This window comes from Pinus tabuliformis, chromosome 3_1 (genome assembly GCF_031772625.1).
Source record: "Pinus tabuliformis cultivar Carrire ecotype Pingquan chromosome 3_1, CPIR1, whole genome shotgun sequence".
Taxonomy (NCBI): Eukaryota; Viridiplantae; Streptophyta; class Pinopsida; order Pinales; family Pinaceae; genus Pinus; species Pinus tabuliformis.
In genome coordinates, this window is record NC_142301.1 from 994296676 (window position 1) to 994322011 (window position 25336).

At 39.9% G+C, this 25336-nt stretch overlaps 1 pseudogene across 1 annotated transcript in view; it reads left to right on the forward strand.

Moving 5' to 3' along the window:
• Positions 1-25336, forward strand: part of LOC149191216 (uncharacterized protein At5g02240-like) — a 45097-nt pseudogene that overhangs the window by 944 nt on the left and 18817 nt on the right. The window contains exons 2-4 of the transcript XR_016256028.1: positions 186-456; positions 729-765; positions 978-1075. The product of XR_016256028.1 is annotated as an uncharacterized protein At5g02240-like (transcript). The remainder of the gene's footprint in view (positions 1-185; positions 457-728; positions 766-977; positions 1076-25336) is intronic.

The window sequence follows — 25336 nt, forward strand, 5'->3', positions numbered from 1 at the left end:
AGACATGGGGTTCAAGGCTACGGGGATTTGGGGATTGGGTAGGTGGGTTAAAAGCTCATCACTTTGAGGATTGGGTAGGTGGGTTAAAAACTCATCACTTTAAAGGATATGAATTGAGTATATGGTTTAAGACTTCAAGGGTTGAGTGATATCGATTTAAAGAATCGTTCTTTTTCTATTTGCAGGTGCATTGGTATACAAGAAGTTGAAAGAAAGAGCAGGGCAGTTTGTGAGTAAGGTTTTGTTAGGACAGATGAAAGCAAACAGAAAATTGGTGGTGGAGACGACGTGTTTGTAGGTGATATCAGACAACCTGAAACTCTGACTCCAGTCGTCCAAGGCGTTGATGCACTGGTCATTGTTACAAGTGCCGTGCCCAAGATGAAGCCCGGCTTTGATCCCTCCAAGGGAGGACGCCCAGAGTTTTATTTCGAAGATGGATGCTATCCCGAGCAGGTAATTTGAAATATCTGATTTGTTAAATTTTGGCCACATTTTTGGGATGACTTGTCACGCTTAAGCTGCATCGATGACACCTGCATCTGGGCACTCTGTAGTTTTCCAACGGAGATTAGGTGATCCGCATGGCACACCCCGTTAGCCCTGCCACATACTTGTTCCTTGAGCATCTCTGCAATTATATTTTATACTTTTAAGCTATTCCATTTTGTTTTCCCCTCTTTTAAGTGACCTAACAACCAAGGCTTTCTGCATTCGTATGGTGGCAGGTTGATTGGATTGGACAAAAGAATCAGATTGATGCAGGTACATCGGCTTGAGATTTCAAATGCTTTCACACTTATTTTTTTCCAATTAAGCTACGCAGACATACTTATATTACTGATTGAAAACTATACTACAAAGTTAGATCCATAATATTCTTTGTATATATTACAAATTTAGATACATAATAGTCTTTGTATAAAAACATCTGAGTATAACTATTGTTTTGTGGAATATGATTGCTATGTACGCAGCCAAAGCTGTGGGAGCTAAGCATATAGTCTTAGTTGGATCCATGGGCGGGACAAATCCTAATCATCCATTGAATTCTCTAGGGAATGGGAAAATTCTGGTGAGTCATAGTTTAATTGAGGTAAATTTTGTTCCAAATGGAAGTATGAATAGTTGGCACTTATTTCATTATTGTTGATAGAGACCAGTTTTTGTTACTTTGTTACATAATGTACAAGAGTGACCATATAGCAAGCTACCTCTCAATGTTTCCACTATAGATCCATCTTAACCTTGGATCTATTAAAGCATGGAGAGGGATAGAAAAGAAATCAAAGAGAAAACCTACTAGTGCTTAAAATATAGAGGTTAAGATTGATCTATGCTGGTTTATTTTATTATTATGGTGTGCTTCAATTTTTTTTTTTCCACATTTTTACATTTCAAATGCAACACATCTACCTAGGTTGCTACGCTTGGTGCAATCACTACATTGTGGTTTTTTTTAGGGTGTTTATTTAATAACTTTTCCCAATGGAGGGTGTTACCCCTCATGTTGCATGAGATTTTATCTTGATTCTTGTGATTTTCATCACAATAGAATTTTGATGGATGGGGTTTGCAGCATGGTGCATATGGAATTTTGATGGATGGGGTTTGCAGCATGGTGCATATGGTATTTAGATGGATGGGGTTATACACCTTCATATTATTTGAGTGGGTTGGTGTTTTGGGACGGAGTTGACTCACTCTTTAATAGTGGATTGGCACATTTGATGGCTCATTTGGTGGCACTTTCATCATATTGCATGCCTTTGCTTGATCACCCTTTTTGGCACTTTCATCATATTGCATGCCTTTGCTTGATCACCCTTTTTGGCATATATTTGGTGATGATGCTTGCTTGCTACCTCATATGATCATGGTGTTGTTTTTGGTATATTTGTCATACTTTTTGGTCATGAATGATGGTTCCTCCAAGGGGTTGGATAATGGTGGTTTGAGATCTGACATGTCATACTTCTAGTGTATGGTAGTTGATGGATATAGGGACATTATTATGGATGTAGATACTCTTCTCAGCAATTTCCTTATGGCATATTTGACCACTAGTGACAGTGGGTGTGTGTTATGAACCTTATGTCTTAAAAATGACAAGAAACCAATAATTACAGTTCTCTTCAAGGGGGAAACCTCCTTTTACAATGAAGACCATGTACAAGACAATATTTTATGATTCCAAGACTAGGTCTCTTTAGACAAAGGGTACAATTATAATAAAAATGGGACCATGAGGGGTTATAGCCTACATAACAATTTAACAATTGAAATGTAATCACTCAATATCTAGGACTTAATAAGGGGTTGTAGAGTTAACATGGGGCTTATATATGCCTTAACATGCCCCTCCACTTCAAACAAATGTTGACGTTAACACTTGACAGACTTCTAGTGATTCTTCAAGAGTAAGTCGTCTTCCCATGTCATCTCTTCATTTGGAAGGTTCTTTTGTTTGATGATGTACTCCACAATTGTTGGGTTACTTGGCTGCTTAATCCTTGTTTCAAGGATTCTTTTTTACTTCTGGTATGATTTTCCCTTTTGCAATTATCTCTGGTACACTTCCTAGCTGCAAAGGAATAAGATGGTCATGATCTCGACTAGGTGGAAGACCTTTAGGCATTAATCCAAATACCTTGGGATGATTGTTGACAACTTTATGGAGATCCCCTGACATAGATGATATTGACGTTTGAACATTTAGTGAACATAATTGTGCCATTACACCTTGGTGCCTCTTTTTGAGTAATTTTGTCATTCCATTAGAGCTTATCACTTTAGAGGGTTTCCCTTGGATACTTCTAAGCTCAATTTCTTTTCCTTTTGAGGTAAATCTTATGAAGAGATCTTGAAAATTAAAGGTCATTGTTCCCAATGATTGTAATCATTGGACTCCTAATACAACATCAATACCACCCATTTGTATTGCAATCATGGGATTGTCCAACAAATACTCCTCCATATTGAGCTTAATACTATGACACTTCCTTGAACAATTTATGGTGCCTCCATCTACAATCATTACTTGAAACTTTGGTGCTAGATATATGAAACAATTGAGAAGTTTTGCTAATTTGTAATTGATGAAGTTATGGGTACTTCCCAAATCAATTAATTGTATCACCTTTTTCTTTTTGATATATCCTTTTATTATCTTGAGGGTTTGTGGAGTATTGATGCCAACCAATGCATGATAAGAGATTGTTGGAGTAGTCCCTTTTAGCTCTAGATCCAGTGAAGTTTCCGCTTCTTGATCTTCTTTATATTCATAGTCTATGTAGAGTAATTTCTTCTCATTGCATTTATGGCATGTGTCCCTTAATATACTTGTTGTCAATATTATATGAAATCTACGACTGCGGACATAAGTGTCTTCCCTAGGCCTGGTGGACTAACCTAAAACAACAGAAAGCAAAGGGCACAATGTCTTCCTTAAAGTAATTGAATGATGGGATGAGGCCTACCTGGAATTTGTCGCAGCTTCACTCTTTTATCGATCGGCTTGTACGCTCCAATCCTAGCTCTGATTGCTATAATTAGAACTTGCACAATTAAACAAGACAAGCCAAAGATCTACGACATCTATGTAGCATAATCCAATCACTTCATTCAATAGGTCAACATGGTATTGAAATACATGAAATCATAACATTTCATATAGGAAAACAATTACTCTTTGTATTAATAGAAATGGAGAGAGTTACAACCAAAAATAGGGGTTGTGTGAAAATTGTATTACTACAGCAATTGATTTATTTTACCTACTTATTTTCCAATAAGTTATTTACAAAATCCCTTCAGTAAATATTAAAATCAATTCTACTGCAGATATCACACCATAATACAGAAACAAATACATGCACAAGAATCAAACACATCAACACATATATTTTTGGACAATTGTCCCTGGAAAAATCCAATGCGGGAAAATCGGTGCAACAGAGGAGGATTTTATAATTAAGTTTTTCTCAAGTACAACTAGGGTGCCAAACTGGTTCACCCAACAGAGATAAATCCTCCGGCGCCTCCCCTAGGTCAGCGTCTGTTCAACTAGCCTCTGCGTAGCTTTGGAACCCCCTACGTCATTTTTCTGCCTCTCTGCGTCAGCTCTCTGGCATTCTGCGTCACCCACGCAGGCCCTCCAGTGATTGCGCAGTCCAGTTGCCTCTGCGTCTTCCTGAGTAGCTCTGCGTCTGTCTCTCTGAACTTTGCGCTGGTCCTCCGGTATTGTTCCTGCCTCTCTGTTACGTACTCGCTACCTCTTGTTGCAATCCAGACCTCTAGTTCGAATTTCTCAGCAAGCCTCGCTCCAAAAATCGAACTGACTGGTCTCCCTCAATGTGTCTCCAACTGACTCTCAAGCCTTCTCTTATACTTTTCCTGTTGATGAATCAACGGTCGAGATTAAGTCCCTAATCAAGGGCTAAGATTAAAATAGACTTGATCTTCGTCTTTTAGAAGCTTCTAATCCTTATCTTTATTAATATCCATTAATATTTTTATTTTCCTAAGTTTAGACTTAGGAGCTCATTAAAAATATTAATTATTTTAATGACTCTTCATCCGGATGGAATTTTCCAAAACGATTTTTGGGTCTTGGTGATCTCATGTGCTTTAGCCTCTCCACCAATTTTCATGGCTAGAGCACATCCGATGCTACCCCAAATCAACACTCCCTCTTAGCGAGGAATGTGCTCTAGTAATAATCCACAACTGAGCATCACCCTGATCATCCGTCACCGGTAGTTGCGCTGATGTTTGGCCTTCCTGCCCAACATCCTCTGCACTGCTGCATCCTGTACTGCTGCCCATGGCTCTACCACTGCCACTGCTACATCTATACTTCAGCTCCCTCTACATCCGTGTTGTTGTTGGTCTTTCCTCCCAACACTGTATCTGGACTGCAACTTCATACCCATTTCTGCTACTGAAATGGATTCTTTATCATCCCCATCTTCTCCTTGAAATAAGCAAACTTTGTTGTTCCAAGGGCCTTGGTAAGGATTTCTGCCACCTGTTCTCTTGTAGGAGTGTAGCTCAACTGTACAGCTCCTCGTTGGACACAGTTTCTGACAAAGTGACATCGAATATCAATGTGCTTTGACCGATCATGAAATACTGGATTCTCAGAGAGCTTGATGCAACTATGATTATCACGCATGATTTTGGTTGCTTCCATCCTTCTTCTGAATAGGTTCACAAGCAGTTTTCTAAGCCATATGGCTTCACATGAAGCTGTGCTAGCGGCCATATATTCTGCTTCAGCTGAGCTCAGAGCTACGAATTTCTGTTTCCTACTGCACCAGGAGGTCATTCCCAATCCAATGTTGAAACAATACCCAGAGGTACTTTTTCGATCCATTGAACTTCTAGCCCAATTTGCATCAGTAAACCCACTCAATCTGATATCCTTACTTCTGGTGTACAAGAGTCCATAATCGACTGTTCCCTGTAAATATCTGAGAACATGTTTGGCTGCTGCCCAATGAGCCCTCTTTGGTTCCACCATGAACTGACTGAGGGTGTTGACAGCGTAACAAATGTCTGGCCTGGTATTGACCAGATACATCAAGGACCCTATGAGCTGCCTGTATAAGGTGGGATCAACATCTTTGCCTTCTAATGCATCAATTTTCTTCTAGTTGGTGATCATTGGAGTAGCCATCGGCCTACAGTCCTGCATCTTGAATCTCTTTAGGATCTCTGTAGCATATCTCCCTTGTCCAAGGAAGATTTTATCCTTTTGCTGCCATTCTTCCAACACTAGAAAATAATGCATCTGTCCCAAATCTTTCATGTCAAACTCTGTGGCTAGATTCTTCTTGTAGTCCTCGATGAGCCTGGATGAACCTGTCAGAAAGAGATCATCCACATATAATACTAGTATTAGAGGCTCACCTTCTACAACTAGATAGTAGAGATTGGGATCAACATCACTCTTGACGAACCCCATTTTCTGCAAGTAGCCATCAATTCGACCATACCACGCTCTAGGTGCCTGTTTGAGCCCATACAAGGCTTTCTTGAATCTGCATACATGAGACTTCTTTTCATGTGTCTCAAAGCCTTCTGGCTATTCAATGCATACTTCCTCTTCTATTACCCCGTTCAAGAATGCTGTTTTGACATCCATTTGATGAATCTTCCATCCCATCTGAGCTGTAAGAGATGTCACGATTTTAATAGATGTATACCTGGCTAATGGGGTGAAGGTCTCTTCGTAGTCAATTACTTCCTTCTGAGCATACCCCTTAGCCACAAACCTGGCTTTGTATTTTTCCACATTGCCATCTGCAGCGTATTTAATCTTGTAGATCCATCTTGAACCTACCACTGATCTGTCTTGAGAACTAGGTACTACTTCCCAGACATCGTTCACCATTATAGAGTTGTATTCCTCTACCATCGCATCCATCCAAACTTGATGTTGAGCGGCCTCTTGAAAACTAGAAGGCTCTCCATCCTGAGCTACTAATCCCTGATATCTATCTGGCTGTTTTTGCTCCCTTTTATTGTTTCTTGGTGCACTGATGAAATCTTCTGCATTCCGCAGAATCTGTTGAAGTTCTCATCTCGTTCTTCCTTTGGTAGCAGGTGCCTCTGTTAGCTCCTCCTCTTCTTGTGATTCTTCTTGTTTTGAGGAAGAATTCTTGGTTTCGTTGGTTGAAGTGGCTTGACCAACAACTCATCTTTTGAATGCTCCTCGGAAGGCATTTCTTGAGATTTTTTGAAGGCCCTATCTTCCATGAACTTCACATCTCATCGAACTACTACCTTCTTGCTCCCTGGAAGATAGATTCTATATGCCTTAGTGTTCTCACTATATCCCACTAGATATCCTTTCTCTGCAGTTTGATCTAACTTCTTCCTTTTTTCCTCGAGTATATGACAATATGATAAACTCCCAAATATCCTGAAATCGCTGACTTTAGGAGTCTTCCCGGTGAAGAAATTCTCTGGAGTAATCTTGCCCAATGCCCTATGAGGAGTTCTATTCTGGACATAGTTTGTTGTGTTGCATGCTTCTGCCCACAGGAATTTTGGCATATCCTGATCATACATCATGGCCCTCCCTGCTTCCACGATAGTCCTGTTCTTCCTTTCTGCTACTCCATTATGTTCTGGATTGTAAGGAACTGTCCACTCTCTTCTGATGCCCTTCTTAGCGCAAAAATCAGTGAAGTCCTTATCGACATATTCTCCACCATTATCTGAGCGCAAAACTTTGATTTTCTTTCTTGTCAGATTCTCCACCAGAGCCTTGAACTCTTTGAATCGACATAAAACCTCGTCCTTGGTTTTAAGAAAATAAATCCAAGTTTTCCTGGAGTGGTCATCAATGAAGGTGACGAAGTATTTGGTACCACTAAGAGCTTTAGTGGACATTGGTCCGCAAATATCTGAGTGTATCAATCCTAGTACACTCTTGGCCTTGTTTTTAATTCTAGGAAACACTGCTTTGGCATACTTGCCCAAAGCACATCCTCTGCATAGATCATCTCGTTTTGTACTAAGATCTGGAACTCATGTTACAGTTTTCTTGAGAATTCTCAGAGCCCCATGTTCTATGCCATAGTTCATTCAAATTCTTGTCTCCATTACTACCTATCAGTGCCATTGATGATTCTAGCTGTAACCTGTACAACCTGTTACTTCTGATTCCGATCTGCACTTTCTTTTTCCAGCTTGGGTGTTTGACGTATACTTTCTCCTTAATGAAAAAAACATTATAGCTCTTGCCTTGAAGTTGTAATACAGAAAGTAAATTCATCCCCAGTCCTGGCACATGCAGCACATTGGTAGCACGGCACTGCTCTCCCGTTTTTGTTTGAAAAACTATGGTACCCTTCCCTACTAGAGTACACTTTGCCTTATTCCCCATGATGATCTGAAAATTCATCCTTTCCTCTTGATAATCTGAGAAACATTCCTGGATTCCTGTCATATGCCAGGAGGCCCCACTGTCTATATACCATACCTATGATGATGCAGAGCTTGTTACACAAGCAACTTCTTCTTCCAATCTGGAAGCCAACATAGAGAAATTGAAATTACTATCTCTTATGCAATTTTCTGAAAATCTGCGTGAGTCTCTTGACGTAGATGCCTCTGCATCATGATCTCGACCCATAATTGATTTTCCCTTCCTGTCTCTGATTACTTTCTCTGATACCATGTGAAAATTCTATCACTGCAGCAATTGATTTATTTTACCTACTTATTTTCCAATAAGTTATTTACGAAATCCCTTCAGTAAATATTAAAATGAATTCTATTGCAGATATCACACCATAATACAGAAACAAATACATGCACAAGAATCAAACACATCAACACAGATATTTTTGGACAATTGTCCTCGGAAAAACCCAATGCGGGAAAACCAGTGCAACAGAGGAGGACTTTATAATTAAGCTTTTCTCGAGTACAACTAGGGTGCCAAACTGGCTCACCCAACAGAGATAAATCCTTTGGCGCCTTCCCTAGGCTCAGCGTTTGTCCGACTAGCTTCTGCGTAACTTTGGAACCCCCTGCGCCAACCTTCTGCCTCTCTGCGTCAACTCTCTAACCTTCTGCGTTACCCACGCAGGCCCTCCAGTGACTGCGCAGTCCAGCTGCCTCTGCGTCTTCCTGAGTAGCTATGCGTCTGTCTCTTTGAACTTTGCGCTGGTCCTCCGGTACTGTCCCTGCCTCTCTGTTACGTACTCGCTACCTCTTGCTGCAATCTAGACCTCTAGTTCGAATTTTTCAGCAAGGCCCGCTCCAGAAATCAAACTAACTGGTCTCCCTCTGTGTATCTCCAACTGACCCTCAAGCCTTCTCTTATACTTTTCCTGTTGATGAATCAACAACTGAGATTAAGTCCATAATCAACGGCTAAGATTAAAATAGACTTGATCTTCGTCTCTTAGAAGCTTCTCATTCTTATCTTTATTAATACCCATAAATATTTTTATTTTCCTAAGTTTAGACTTGGGAACTCATTAAAAATATTAATTATTTTAATAATTCTTCATTTAGATTGAATTTTCCAAAACGATTTCTGGATCTTGGAGATCTCATGTGCTTTAGCCTTTCCACCAATTTTCTTGGCTAGAGCACATCCGATGCTACCCCAAATCAACAAGTTGATCTTGTAGAAGTTCTCCCCAAGTTGACTTGTCCTTTTCTTGCCACAAAGTATGCCTCTATGTTACCCTAATGCATGGAATAATTACTCTCAAAGCAACAACATGAGGGTAGAATCAATCTCCAAAAACCAACCCCTTGCCCATGGATGGTTGCAAATATGTAGATGAGGGATGTAGTTCATTAATTCTTATCCATTTACAAATCTAGGCTTGAGATCTGCTTGAGATGGGAGGATGAGCGCAAGGGATAAGAGGTGAAAACTCCAAGGTATGATCAAATAGGATTCGAGACTCTTATCCAAGGTAAATGGTTGAAACAACCTATAGAAGCTTCTGGACTCTTTATTTTTCCCAAATTTATAGAATCAACGCATCCCCAACAAGGGACAACTTGCTGGTGATTAGCGTAGGTGCAGAGAAGGTCAACCTGGTGGTCAACGCTAGTCCCTAAAGGGCTAGGGTGCAATGGGCCTTAAAAGCTTGGAAACTCAGCAGTCAAGAGCAGAAATTCAGGGATTCAACAAAGTCATGCTTAGGGCTTTGTGTAGGGATGATGACAATATGTTGAAGGATGTGAATTGGTCCCGTTTGAAGGCCTATTGACCAGATGCAACAAAATGGCCTATAACAAATTGCCCCCTAAAGTGCAAAGTCAGAAATGACAACTGATGAATGAAGTGCTTTACCTTGTGACAAGTCAGGATCAAGAACAACTGGTCAAGAGCATCATTTGTTACAATACATTTACATCATGATATCTTTGTTGAGGGAGGCATACCCATGCTTAGCATAAAAGCTAACATTACATGTACAATGACCAAAAGACATGTCCACAGATGATTGATGGTGAACCCATGACTGGATAACTGTTTGTATGATCATAACCATCATACATTGTGATCTCGTATTACTCCTGAAATGGCAACCCAGATGGATGAAATTGGATCCGGGGTCTTCTATCTCGTTCACACGACTAACCAATGTACAAGTCTAACCATGTGACTTAATGAGTTGAAGTCGAACATGGTAGACACCGTCTAATTACCGGCCAATGATTTAAGTCATTAACAGACACAAGAGAAACCACCAATGATGTTAATGACTCTCAAGGTACTCTAGTACAATCTGTATGGTGTGAATGAATGAGTTGATGTCGAACACCACACAGAGTTTTTTGGTCGAAGGCCAATGATGTAAACCTGTCGCTAAGAGCGAGAAAACTTGCCATTGATATATGCAAGCACCAAGGTACCAAAGGGGTGTTCTTAAGTCAACATCTCAGATAATGAGTTGATGTTGACAGGAAGCGACTTGTCGCAGGAGGGCCTTGATGTATCCCCCATCAACAACACGAAATGGGTATGATGATTTGAGACAGAATGATGTTGATATGAAACTGGATCAGGAATGACAGACATGGAATGAAGGCTTAAGAGTATTGTAGTAGATATTGACTGAATGACTTCTCTTGAACACAATGACGACATTGAAATGAAGTTGGCAACATTGACCCAAACCAAAACGGAGGCTTTGAAAATGTATGATAAACCAAAAGACAAGCAAATTTCCCAACCCAATAGCCACGGAGATGAAGTGGAAGAGTGTTGTGTTCAAGAGCGATTCGCTGCCATTAACAAGTGGAGTATCCCGTTTTCCCAATTTCCCCAACCATTACTAGTCAGTACCTCTTTATTTTTGACAAGCTTGAGGAGGATAACATATGCTTGATTTGTAAGTTCATCCTTCGGATGAATCCCTCAGAGAATATTTAATGAACCTAGAGAAGGAGTGGTTCGGTCTCGTCATGATCGACGAGTTCATCGTTGTTTGATGTTTTAACAAGTTTAGCGAAGGTCTAATTTGATATTTTTTTCATGTTTAGAGAGTTTGAAAAAGAGGCGAAAAAGAGAATTCCAAATGTTCCTTTTCGTAGATAGTCCCTTGAGTCCGAAAAGGTAAAAACAATACTCAGGAAAACCTCTTAGCCATGTTCGACTAAGGTATTCCTTTTTCGTAAATAGTCTAACTCAGTCTGGAAAAGGTTTAAACTTATACTAAGTAGACGTCTTTTCATTTACTTTAACAAGTTCGAAAAGACAAGTGCTCGACAATATTTTCATATTTTGTAAGTCTGAAAAGAGCTAAAAGAGAACTCCAGGGGGGTTCCTTTTTCATAATTTTACAGAGTCCGAAAAAGTGATAAAAGTTTACTCTCAATCAAAATGATCTTATTCCATTCAAAACACGGTAGAATTCGGTAAACAACCATCGACCTACTCAAAACACCATTAAAATGATTAAAAATGTCTGTTTCATGATAAAATTGAAATGTAACAAGGTCAAAACATTGAATATGAATAAAATAATGGAAAAATGACCCTAAATATCTATAAAATGACATTTCATTTTTACCATTGCACATTTACCATTTGACATTGGAGCTTTGAGTACTTTTTACCCTTGATCTTCTACAACTGATTGCGGTCAATCCGGAGGATCATTTTAGGCGTCGTCACTTCCAAGCAGGAGCTAAGACCTTTCTTTCTTTTCATGGTGGCATTTTGCAGTTTAATGCACATTTTTTGGGTTTTTGGAGGCTTTAGGGCACAAATATTGCGCACTTGGATTAGCGCACACCCAGAAGGTTGAAAAGTGCGTTGATCTTGGAGACTTAACACTGGAGGGAGTGTTGCAATGCACTGTCCTCCCTTAGGGGGTGCGTTGGGCGCAAAACCCAAATTTGTTCCACTAGTTTCTCTCAAAATTTATCAAGTTTTTTGCATGAAATTGATCTTAATGAGTCTCTTTGTGATGTTTCAAGAATTCATTACTACAAACTGTCTCTGAAATGGAGGGCAAGAGACCATGAAGAACAAGATATGAATGCGTCAAATGATCCTGCTACCATCCAGACACTAAGAGATTGTGGATTACTAAAATTCTTTTGGCTTCCCAGAATGAGGCAACAGATGGAATTACTTGAATATCTTCTATGTGCATGGGATGTTCAAGCGCAGGCATTTAGACTAGGAGCACATCTTCTCGAGATAAAGGTAGAAGACATATATTTCTTGACTAGTCTATCTAGACGAGGTGCCCCCGTCTCTTTCACAGGCATGAGAAGGGGAGGAGAAACAATCAAGGATTATGTCGCCACTCATTGCAGACCTCGAGCCCAACCAACCAAGGATGGGAAAATCAACATAAAAGACGTGGTCCAATTGCCTCTAAGAACGATCCTGTTCATTATCATCAGATTGGCAGGTAACTCTACACTACATGTGGCCAATAGGTCATATATGCAGTATGCTCTAGAATGCATAGAGCCAACTGTCTTCAACTGGAGTGAGGGAGTGTTGGTCAACATGAAAGAACAACTAACTAAATCAAAAGGTGGGAGACTAAAGAACTTTGGCTATGGATCAATCTTGATCTCCTTTGCTCTAGAGAGGATTCCATTGCTACGGCCTCAGCATATCTCACTCGAACCCATTGATCTGAGAGTTCCACAGATGAGGAGGTGGATAGATCTCATGTCTTGCCATGCAGGTCCATCGTCCATGAGCTTCACACCGATTTTCTTCAGATGGCTGTGCATGTACTTTATTATGGTAGATGATTATCCATACGCAGGGGGTGGATTTTCGCGGAGACCCAAAGCTCGCGCTTCTTGAGGGAGAGCAATGGTGTGCTAGGCAAGATATCTTGACCATTTTTGATTTTGAGTTTTACAATTTTTTTGTGTTTTTTGATGTTTCTGAGACTAAACTATCGATTTTTACATGCAGATATTGGACCCATTCGACTTGCGGGTTTCTCATATCTTCAACGTGTAGGAGACCCACAACTGGCACTAACACCAATACAGGTTGCCGCAGTAGGACGGGAAGTACTACAGGATCTCAACATAGTAGAGACCCTATGCAGGGGTTGGCATGTTGCATAGCTGAGACCATGGTCGACCAACATCTTATGCGATTACAACGACATACTATTGGAGTGCCAGGCCGTATTGGTCAGCTACTACGCAAGATAGCTCGTGCAATGGCATGTTATCGTGAGCACTATGATAGTCTATTAGGAGACATATAACCATATTTGCATGTATATTTTTGGATATGATAGGCTGTGTGGCCATATGTGTCTCGGGCACAAATTTTGTAAAACCAAACATTTTATATATAACTATCTTCAGTGTTTCCTACGTTTCTATTATCGCTTTCAATTGATGTGATGTGTATTGAAATTATTTACATGTGTCGCAAATGTCTATCTAAAACATGATTAGCCAATGCATCTGTCAATGTATTTAGATTTCTAGAAATGTGTTGATATTGGATGTAATCAAAGTGTCTTTCTAGAAGGTGAACCCTTAAGAACATGTGAAGCATAGTTGGACTTCTAACTGAGTAGACATTAGTCAACTGTAGTACTACAAGCTGTGAGTCCAATCTGATGACTATACGGTGGATACCATGTGAAATAGCATTAGATAGTAGTTTGATCACTACGCTATACTCAACGATGTTATTGGTAGAGCGACTGATACAAATCCCTTGTAGACTCACTAACTTGCCATCTGGAGCAAATATGGCCCACGCTGTGGAAGATAGGTTCCGAGTACTACGACTAGCACCATCAACATAACCAACAAATGGTTCCAAGGATGCTGACATCTGCAAACCAAACGGGATTAACAAAAACATAAGGAAACTATGAAGGGACACACTACAAACACACTCAACACACTCATATACAACATGTACACAGTGTACTACGCAAAATCAAGCATAGTATTTTTAAGGTACAACCCATTTCTAGGCTGCGCCAATGGAACTCCATCAAAATCTACTAGCTCATAGGCCCCTTTTGCAAGAACACATTTGACAATGTATGGACCTAGCCACATTGGCTTGAACTTTCCTGAACCTAATTTATCAAACTCTTGATCGTAAAGTAGAATAAGGTCTCATTTTGAAAAGATACAAGGCTTGAAACGCTTGTCATACTACGCCTTGATACGTCTCTTATGAGCTTCATTAGCTAAAGCGACATCACGCTGTGTCTCATCTAAGCGCTTCAGATGTAAAAGACGTTCCTCTTTTGCAAAAGTGGTAGGAAGAAGTTCTATAGCCAGTTTCAATGATGAAATCTCACATTCTATCGAAAGGATAGCTTCCAGACCATAAACCAATTGAAACTGTATAAATCCAGTAGCAGTCCTAACGGAGGTTCAATATGCCCGCAAGGTAGCAAAAAGAAGCAAATGCTAGTCTGATTTATGGACCCCTATCATACGTTGAAGCATAGTTTTAAGAACAACTTGTCCTTTCGTCTGTGGATAGTAGGGAGTGGAACTTTCATGGGAAAGGCAGTCAATTTACACATCATATGATTTTGGAAATGTTTTCCGTGATCCGTAATTATGAATTGTGGAACGCGAAACCGTGCGATGACATGGTTGAATCGAGCAGCCACGTCCACTTCTTCGAGAGATCACGTCCTAGTTGGAGCCAGATGTTACCCACCATTTTGTGGGTGATATCCCAGGAGAAATTTTTTCTCCATGATGAGCCTCAAGCGGCAGCGAGTGGCCCCTTGATGCCTCCTGCTAGCTCCTTGTGCCATTTCTCTGCCACTTGAGCCAGCCATGTGGTCCCTCACCCTCCTATATTGATTTTATCTTTGAAGGTGGGCCTCCCGAATCTAAAGGTATGTCTTGTCATTTGATAATTGAGTATTGGGTTTATTTGTCATGGATACTTCTGGGTATGGATTGATGGGGGGATTTGGCAGAAAGAGTGGGCTTAGTTTGTACTCTTGTCTCCTTGATCTCTTTTGGTTGTTATCCTTGAATCTTAGTCTTGTGGGATTTCCTTTATTGACCATTTGGTTCTAGGGTGGTACTACTTGGGAAACCCTAACTTTGGGTGCGTGGTCTTGCTCCTTTACCCGCATACATTACTCCCTTCCCATTCATTATACCCCATTCATCATTTCTCCCACCTAGGCCCACATTACCATTCTGGGTCCACATAGGGCTAGTCTCCCTATCCCCTTGCCCCCACCTTGGGTCAAGCCTAGAATGATGCCCCGAAGGTTGAAACAACTAAAAAAAGAAGAAAAAGCATAATTGGCCACATTTAACAGGAAATTGTACCACAAAATGCAAAAGATGGTCGAGACAAAAATAATTAGCACATGGGCGAAAGCCAATACATGATCCATGGCCATCACCCCAGTTCCATAGGCCTTAGATTAGCCTCCTTTATCATTCAGAAACCCAGGATTGTCCCAATTCTGGAGGGCAATAAACCACCCTACCTTGAAGGGGGTAATCACTGCTATATCTTACACATCATGCTCTTGTCCTTTGAGCCCCGAGCAGTTAATTAAAAAAATTCGTAAAAGGCAAAAGGCATATAAAGAAGGGTTGAAAAATCAAGGCCGGGGCATCTCATGTACCACAACTGCTTCCCTCCTATACATTACATACTCAGGTGTGGACTTCCCCTTATCTAGCTATCCCTATGCCCCATTATATGGCCTAGGACTACCCCTCTCATTCCCTATTCCATCTCACTTATTTGTCACTTGCCACCCCCATTAGAGGGATGTACCTTGGACATACTATCCCCTCTAAGGGCTGAAACCACCTAATAAGGTACTTGGCTAACCCCTTTGGAGCTTGGACACACTAGCACATGCCAAAGCCTAGTATGGAAGGGCATGCCATTATGAAGTGCCCACTTTGCTATCCATGATTTGTATGCTCTTTTAACTGATTATTTTAACAACTGGCTGTATTGGAAGCCTAGGGGACACATTGGATCTTATGCAGGATTGCAGGTGGTTTCTATTTGGGTTTGGTTTCCCTATATGGGATCCTGACCCCTAGAGGTCTACATTGGCACATGTAGGGTGTGCATAGAGAGCCATGGGCCTCCACAACAACAAACAACACTCCACAGATCTTCATGGATGTTCAGAGACTACTAGTGATCCACTTTTGGGATGATGGTGATATGCTTGGTACACTATGCCCAATAGGCCCCCACAGGAGCCCCACACTCTTGGCAGGTGTCTCAGCACTTGTACGATGCCATGGAAACATTCATTCCACCACTTGGACCATTACAAAGGATCTACAGGCATCTCCGATTCATATGGAGACCCATGGGGCCATTGATGTGCCCTCATACCCACTGGGAGCACCATAGGTCTACTACTTGGAGAACAAGGGGCCACCCCCTAGTTCATCATATTCCGAGGAATTTATTCTTCAATATGGCACTTCAAGATACTATTGAGCCTTTAGAGGGACCTATGACATGCACATACTATTATTTGGCCCCTTGTGAGGTTTATTTTTACATTTGTGAGCTAGTTTGGTGGGCTTGTCACCGATAGGGGTTATTATTTGCGCATTATTTTATCATTAGGAGCTAATGTAGGCCCATAGGCTAATTCGAACTCCGTAGGAGGCTATATATTAATGTTAGATACATTCATTTGGATCATCACTTGACTTGGGATTTCTCTAATCATATAGAACTTGGCATTTTTTTCCTTGGAGGATATTTTCTGGAGATGGATGAATTTTGACATATGGATTTGGGCTGTTTATCTTGTCTTGGAGCTTTGTCCTGTGAATGAAATGCTGGTTGGATATACTTTATAACATTGTAAGTGAATTTTGATGTCATTATTCTTGTTGCTGCATATTGCTAAAATTAGGGCTAGTTGTTGCATGATTGAAATGTGGAGTTGAGCATGTTTTAGCTAATTTAATGTATGGGCCAATTTTATATGAATGAAATGTCCTAGAGATTATTTGTCTCGATAAGCTTGCATTGTTTGCTTTGAAGCATAAATGCTTGAAGGTCACTTTTCTCCCAACATTGAATGAAGTTGACTTTCTGGGCCTCCTTGATCAAGAAACCAAGTTCTTACTCATCATCATTCTTGAATCCATATCTCCAAGTGAATCAGGCACTGATCCCTAAAAAGGGTGGTCATCCCCTCCACCTTTTTACCTTTTTCCCCTTTTTCCCAAGTCTAGCCCCATTAGGTCACCTAAGGCATCAATTTCCCGAGAATTGACTGAAGGAAAAAATTTGATCTCCTAGAGGCTACTGCGTTGGTGGGTCCCCTCCCTCTCCTCCAAATTTGAGGCAATTCTAACGGTGGAATCTTCAGGAATCCCAAGCCCTAACTCTAGTACTGAATTTTGCCTAGGAATCCCCAAGGCTATACCTCGATAGGATCAATTCAACCTTTTGAAGTAAATATTCTTACTTGGTCCTTTGAACTTTCCCCTCACCTTGTCCAGGATAGCAACATCATTGGCTGCTACATTCCATCCTCGAACCTGGACTGGGTCCACTTGGCCCTGTGTCGTCCCACTTCTCAATAAAGACTATTTGTCAAGGACCATTAGGGAATCGAATTTTCCAAGGATTATAGGGATTGAGAAACTCCTTTATAAGCCTATCCTTTTTCCCTCGACCCTCCAATCCTCAACTCTTACTTCTGGTGGACCAAGTCCCTTGCTTAATGAGCAAGCAAGTTCCATTCCTTGCTCCATCCTTGGTAAAGGGTTTTCAGGGTCACTACTCACCTCTCCATTGACATATACTTTACAAGTGATCCCTACACTACCGAGACTCCTCCCATCGGTGAAAGTCCATAAAGAGCAGGGAGACTTAGCTGTGGTGACAATGGGCTAAGCCTCTGTCGTTGCCCTTAACCTAGCAATTTCCCTCTTAGGAACCCCTTTTAGGTCCCCTGCTGGTTTGAGTGGTAACAAACCCAAAACCCCAAATATCTACAAAATACTAAAATCCCCAACCCAAGTTAGAAGAATAATTTACAATTTAAATTACAAAATTATTTTACAAATTATACAACGGTTTTTTAAATGAATTTTGAGATTTTTTTTTTTTTTTATAATATTTTTCCTTTGAAGAATGGCTAAAATGCTCTAGAAAATTTATGCTCACTATAGCTTTAGCCAAGATTTAATCCACCATATAAAAACTAAGGATCCAAGCAAAATGATCCTTGCCCACAGTGTGTGAACTTGGAGACCAAGGATTGAGTACCTGCAAACACTATGTATTATCTCAAAATAATCACATAAAGCACAACATAGGAAGCCCCTAGTCAATACGTACCACAGATCGACGAACAAGAACACTTCGAGTTGCACTCCAAAGTCTTTTATTATAGTAGAAAAAATAGTTCCCAACGGGACAATAGTTTACAAAATGCTTCAACAACAAATTCTAGCCAAAGATCAATATGACTAGAGACTCATTTGACTCTCTAATTTATAGATAAATCCTCTAAGTGGAAAAATAACAACTAGTTTCTTCGATCCATGTCAAAATAATCTTGGCCGTTGATAAACACTTCAAGATCCTTTTCCGAATTCAGGCTTCTGTGATCCATAATGAATTAAGAAGAGTCTTTTAGTAGAAATCACAGTAGAATTTTTGCCGATGCGTTTCGAACCAACCAGTGTGGTTCATCATTAGGACCATGTGACGAGGCAGTTCGTGGCCAAGGCTTAAATAGAGAGCTATGTAGAGACCTAATATCATGTAACGACTATATTAAACTAGTAGTTATTGAAAAAATAATATTTAATTTATGATATTAATTTATTAAAAAAATATTATTAAAAAAATATTAAATGATCTTGATTTAATTATTTACTAATTAGGTTCTTGACTCCTTTTTACATTTTTTGACTTTGCTCCGTGTTTAGAGTTTGACTCTAATTGTTTTTAGTTATGTATTTTTTGATTATTAACTATTAATATAATTTATTTAATAATATTTGTTTGTAGTAAATTAATATCATAAATTAAATATTATTTTTTCAATAGCTAGCCATTACATGATATTAGGGTCTCTACATTGCTCTCTATTTAAGTGTTGGCCATGATCTGCCTCTTCATATGGTCTTGACGATGAACCACACTGGTTGGTTCGAAATGTGTTGGCAAAAATTCTACTATGTGTTTTTTACCAAAAGATTCTTCTCACTTCAAGATCTTTTAATCTTGGCCTTTGATTTTTTATTTTTGAGGAATTTTCGAATTTATCATTTAATTCCATTTTAATTAGTTCAAAAATAATTATTTTGAGCTAATTTCCTCGAAAATTTGACTTTGACCTAACCACCAAGGTCAAAGGGTCCAATTTTCTTGAAATATACAATACCCTTGGTGGAGGACCTTTAAAAATTGACTCTTTTAAGACCCACAAATTTTTGCATTTGGAGAATTTATTTTCTTAAGACAATTTAAATTTGACTCTAATTAATTAATTTTTTGGCTTAAGATTTAATTTTATTTTTGCCAGAAGAATTAAATAATTTACACACGAGGGGATTTAATATTTTTTCTAACCCTCTAATACATAATATTTTACATTTACAAGACTTAAAGAGGGAATGCCCATTTGGCTTAGATCCTTAAGACACATAACCCATCTGCGATGCAATATGATCTAGTAAACCAGGTAATTTGTAATAAAATAATTAAGCCAACTAGTTTAAATTATTCCCAAACCACTTTTACATCAGACTCGACTAAAAACACTAGGACTCGCCTAATAATTCGACAATAAATTTCACCTCAGCTTTGGTGTGTAAGATGGAGGGAAAAAAACTCTTCTGATTAGTTGTGTTTAGAAACACAGGTAATTAGGGAGGTTAAAAAATCTGCTAGGATGAAATTTGTCATCAAAATTATAGGCTTACCTAGGCTGTTACATAGACTGAAGGTTTTACTAAGATCATTTACATTACATAACTTGCAGAATGGGATAACCATGACACACGGACTGCTGATATGTGATCTGATCTTTATTGAAAATTTTGGTACTTCTGCTTCCTTGGAACTTTGACAATTTGAGTGCGACATTTGGCTCCATATGGGGACACGTTGCTTCCATGAAGTAACTTGAGAATCACAGAATCCCGCATCCAAGAAAACATAAGTCCATCAAATAGATATCCATTCAACATCGAAATCATTACTCATATATAGAAAATATCGCTGGAATAGAAAAATCTACTCTAATAAACTGAAATATAAAAGACATAACAAAAGTAAAACCATCTACCGACATGAAATACAAGGGAGTCGGGTTAGAGATACTATACAAAACGATGCCCTATGGCATCAAATGTCTTGAACATAGTGCATACTGAGCATTTTCCGACTTTCCGGCAAGTCTAGAGCCCGCTTCTCTGATGTGCCATGCCTGATCCTGCATATCGTGGGACTCTGTCTTATTCGAATATCGAGCTGCTCTCGACCATCAGATGCATCAAACCTCTTTCTTCTCTTCCTCTGCCTTTTACTTTTGTTCTTGGTGGGCTGTGATGTCAATAACGAGACCCCTGTAGATTTCTTGTCTTGATCTTGAGTGTGCTCAGGCGAAAGATCTGAAGAGCCTGAAGTATGCCCAACCTTATTTTGAATATACTCTGCCAAAGGTGACACATAAGTTTGATCTTTCTTAATTTCTTTTCCAATCATGGCATTTTTAGTCAACCTGTTTTCAATGGGACAAGAGACCTCTTTGCAGTGAGATGAGAATCGTTCTGGCGGACTGGGAGGCTTATGATCTGTCGAAAGTTCTTTGTTCCTTTCATCATTTGATCCATGCTGAAACTCCTGTATCTGCAACCTTTCCATCTTTTGTAATTTTTCCATTTCTTCCAACCTCCTCTACATGGAACTCATTTCCTTGGCATGTCTTACTATTAATTTTGCTTGATTGATTTTTGTCTCCACGAATCTGTCTTGAAGAGTGAAATGCTTAGCTTCCAAGGCTTTCATTTCCTGTGTGTGATTGTGCTCCATGGTCTTTATCTTGTCAGAGTAGTTAACCTCCATGGCACTGATTACCTGTAATTGCCTTTCTTCCATTGTTCTTATTTGTTGTGTGTGATCATCCTTCATGGTCTTAATCGAGTTCTGCAGCCTATCCTTAATGACATTCATTTGGTTGGAATGCTCATGCTTGATAGCACTGATTTCCTTGGCATGATTTTTCTCCATGGTGATCAAATGGTCTTGCATGGTGGTCATCTGATTAGAATGATTAGTCTGCATGATTTTTAGTTCCTCAGCATGTTCTTCCTCTATGGTATCCATCATGTTCTGAAAACTGATCCTTTGATTATACTGAGTAACTTCCATTGCCTGTAACCTGTTCCCCATAGAACTCATTTCTCTGGCGTGATCTGCTATTAATCTTGCTTGACTAGATTGCATGTCTTTGATCATTTGAGTTAATTCCTTAACAAGATGCTTATCATTTTCCTTTTCATCGTCAAAATGATTAATCTGGTTACTAGTCCCTGCAATGCCACTACCCAGGATTCCCCTTGCAAAAGCACAAGTAGATTCATCATGAAAACTTTCACAAGTACTGCAATATGGCCAAGATTGATCATTATTATCCTGCAGCTCATTCTCTTGAGACTCCTTCATATTAACTAGGTAATTTTGCATGACAATGACTTGATTTTTATGCTCATCTTGCATACTTTTAATGCTTTGAGCTAGTTCTTTAACATGATCATTTTCCTCTTCTTTAATATCTGGAATCTCAAACTTCCCGGATGCTTTCTTGTCATTTTCTAATTCCTCAGCTAAAGCTTGAGCAACCCTTACATTAGCAGGTTTCCCGCGCATCAATTCGTAAGAAGTGTCAGCGTCAAATGCATCAATGTAATGGTCTAACAAAAGTTTGTCAGGAGGCTTGTAATCTTGAGATAATTCTCTTATAATGCCATTGAACCTCCTATTAAATTCTTTAACAGTTTCATCTTCATTCTTTTTCATACTGTAAATAGCGCGAAGTAAACCCTTTTCATCCTTCTTATTTCCATATTCATTGATAAAGGCCTTGATTATAGCTTGCAGAGAATCAAAAGAATCATTAGGAAAATCATGAAACCAATCCATAGCATTATCTTCCAAGGAAAAGACAAAGAGACGCATCTTAATGTCTTCATGATTATAGTTAGCATTGCTGCACCACTTAGCCATACAAAGATTAAATTTCTTGAGATGATCATTAGCATTAATTGCACCATTGCCTCGAAAAGATGGTAAATTATTAATGGTTTTTTTCTAGAATATCATGGGGATAACCTTGAATGTTAGTAAAATTACAAGGGGCAAGCAAGTCATTCATGATGACTTGTTTAAGGGGAAAGAGAAGCCAGTGGATGTCAGAGAGAGATATCCCTGTTCAAGAGGCGAGCCTCTAGCAAGAATTCTTGTAAAAAATGAACGAAGTGGAGTCGCCACTTGAACATAAATCTGTGTCCAAAATCTAGAAGGCAAAAACTGAGAAGTTAGTTAGGGAGAAGCAAGTGGATATCAAGGAAGGCTTCTTGTCTGAGAAAATTGAATGCTCACTATGATCTGTTTAACCGAGCCCAAAGAGCAGGGTTAACCAAGCTATTAGTAAGCCTTTATGAATGGATGAATCAGTGGAGTTGCCACCCAAATAGGAACTAACCCAAATGTTCAGGTGCTAAAGTGAAAATAGAGACGTGAATAAGGTGATAAGAAGATTAGTGAGATATCAAAGACGAATGCGGTGTCTGACAGATCAAGATGAAAACAGATTAGAGGATTATGAAGATCAAATGAGGATGTTGTTAACACCAAGGTCCAATAAATTGGTCCTCGGCACCGATGCCAAAAAATGTTGTCGCTTGGATTGTACAAGCACTGCGACAACTGATGAGGGCGGGGGCTGTCACCCTGATCCCTGCTCACTCCGTTCTAGCCGTCTGCCAACAACAGGCTATGGGGGGTAGTCCCTATGGAAAATGAGATGAGAGACAATTTGGGGGCCAACTTATCTAGGAGACACAATGGAGTGGCTTAGTCACTTGGTTAATTTAAGCAAGATATGAGATTAGATTCACAATTGAGACTAGTGCCTTATGGAGTCAAATTCTTGCTTATCTACAAATTAGATGCCAAGTAACTGGATGGACAACTGTGGCTTAGGTGCTTGTGTAAAGGATATGAGTGATTCTTGGGTTAGGATTGCTTAAACTAAGTGCTTTAGTTATGGTTACTCTTCAATTATGACGATAGGTACCTATCAATTGGAGGTAATCCTTAACCATAAGAAAATATGCCGAATTGTCAAATGCTAGAAGCAATGAATAAGCGATACCAATGGTGCAATTACCCAAGATAGATGATTCAACAAGCGATACCAATGGTGCAATTACCCAAGATAGATGATTCAACAATGTGCTGAAGATAACAACCATAAACCAATAGTAGAAGAATACTTAGTCAATGGTATGATGGATAACCCAAAGATACACTCAAATGATAAAATATAATAGGTATCTACTTTAAATTGAATAGCAATTAGAGCACAGTTTACCAATGATCTTCTAGGAACAATGGCAATTTGATGAATTTGCTCAAAATAGGTGACAATATTTCTTAGACAATCAATTTTAAACACAGTTAGCAGTTTGGATACCAAAGTGACAAGATGCTGGGCCGTTCCACAATATGTGATTAATGCCAATACTCTTCACCGATTTGAGAGATGTGTAATCAGATCTGTCAGTTTTATGAAGGGATAAGAGACAATAATATGCTTCAAACCAAATAAAATAACACCACCTCAAGCAATCATTCACCAAATTTCCAAAATATTAATGCCTTTTCTAGGAGTGAGCTGACTGTGAGACAAGATATGCTATTGATATTGTTGTCAGACTGAAATGACAAGAACAATTATTCCATCCAGTTGTAAAAGCAATATGATGACCATGAAGTATATTTACTCAAGTGATCAGACCATGAGATTAATATGTTTCAGAGAATGAACTACCTGGAAATTTCTTGAAATCATACAAGGCAGCAATGAAAGTAATTTGACAATAATCGTATGATGAGCTTACTGTGATGCTGGCTGGATTAATCCTCAGTATGAAATCTCAAAGGAGATATAACAGTCATGAAACAAGCCCAACAACTTACACGCAGATGGAAAATGTGATCATTATTATGATGAACCTTACCACTGCTTAATTCAAATCTGAATGCAGAGCTTTACACCATTCAAAATATCAAGTTCATAAATCTCACTAGAGTCACTTTACCAAGATCAGTTTACAATGCTAATGCTGCTTTTCAAGGCTCAATATATGACAGTCATCAAGTAGTGAATGTCTCATTGAATTTTATGTCCAGTTGACAAGCTTTCACCGCTGTTCATGAGTCTGCGAGTCGCGACACCTCTGCAAACAATAAGAAAATGCTCACCCACAGTGAGTTCCAAATAGGCAAATAAGACCAAGAAGCAAAGAGATATGGCAGCCAAGGGCTAGATGACACAGGGCAGAAGGCTTTGTTGAGGCCACAATGATGGAGGAACAACCCCTGTAGGGCTTGCGGTGGGAGCAGAGACCTAAGACAGGCCTGCAGGAGGCTTGGAGTGAAGGGATGAGGGATGAATGAAGGGCTGCCATGAGGGGATAAGGCTGTGAGGGAAGAGATGATAGAGGGGAATGCTGCGGAGGACGGAAGGCAACGGAGAAAGAGGCTGCCGTGAGGAGGATAGGGAGGAAAAAAGGGAGCCGAGGGCTGAAAGGGATGAGGCAGCGGAAATGAGGATAGGGTGTGGTGGCAAGGAGGAGCAGGAGGGCCAGCAGAAGGAAGGAGGTGCAAGGGAAGAGGCCTATAGGCCAGCAAGAGGCCTGGGAGGAGGATGACATGGATAGGATAGGGATAGTGGAGTCAGGGGAGGCTGGAAGAAGGGTTACGGCAGAGGGGAGGCAGACTCACGGTGGAGTAAAGGAAGTTGACGGAGGTTTGGGAGAGTATAGGGAGGCTCACAGCAAAGGGCAGGAGGCCTTGCTGAAGTGGAGGAAGGGCTTCCGTGAGGAGGATAAGGAGCAAGGAGGGCAGCGGGGAGGAGAGATGAGGGTTTGGAAGGCTAGCGGAGGGAGAATAGGAGAAGAAAAAGCCACAACAAAGGCTGGTAGGCTGCAGAGGGCAAGGATAATGCCTGCGGTGAGGAAAGGAGGCAAGGAAGAGGGATAGTAGGGCCACGACAGGCCTAGAGGAAGGCCAACTAGGTCAATATGGCTGAAAAGATCATCAAACCCTTGTCGG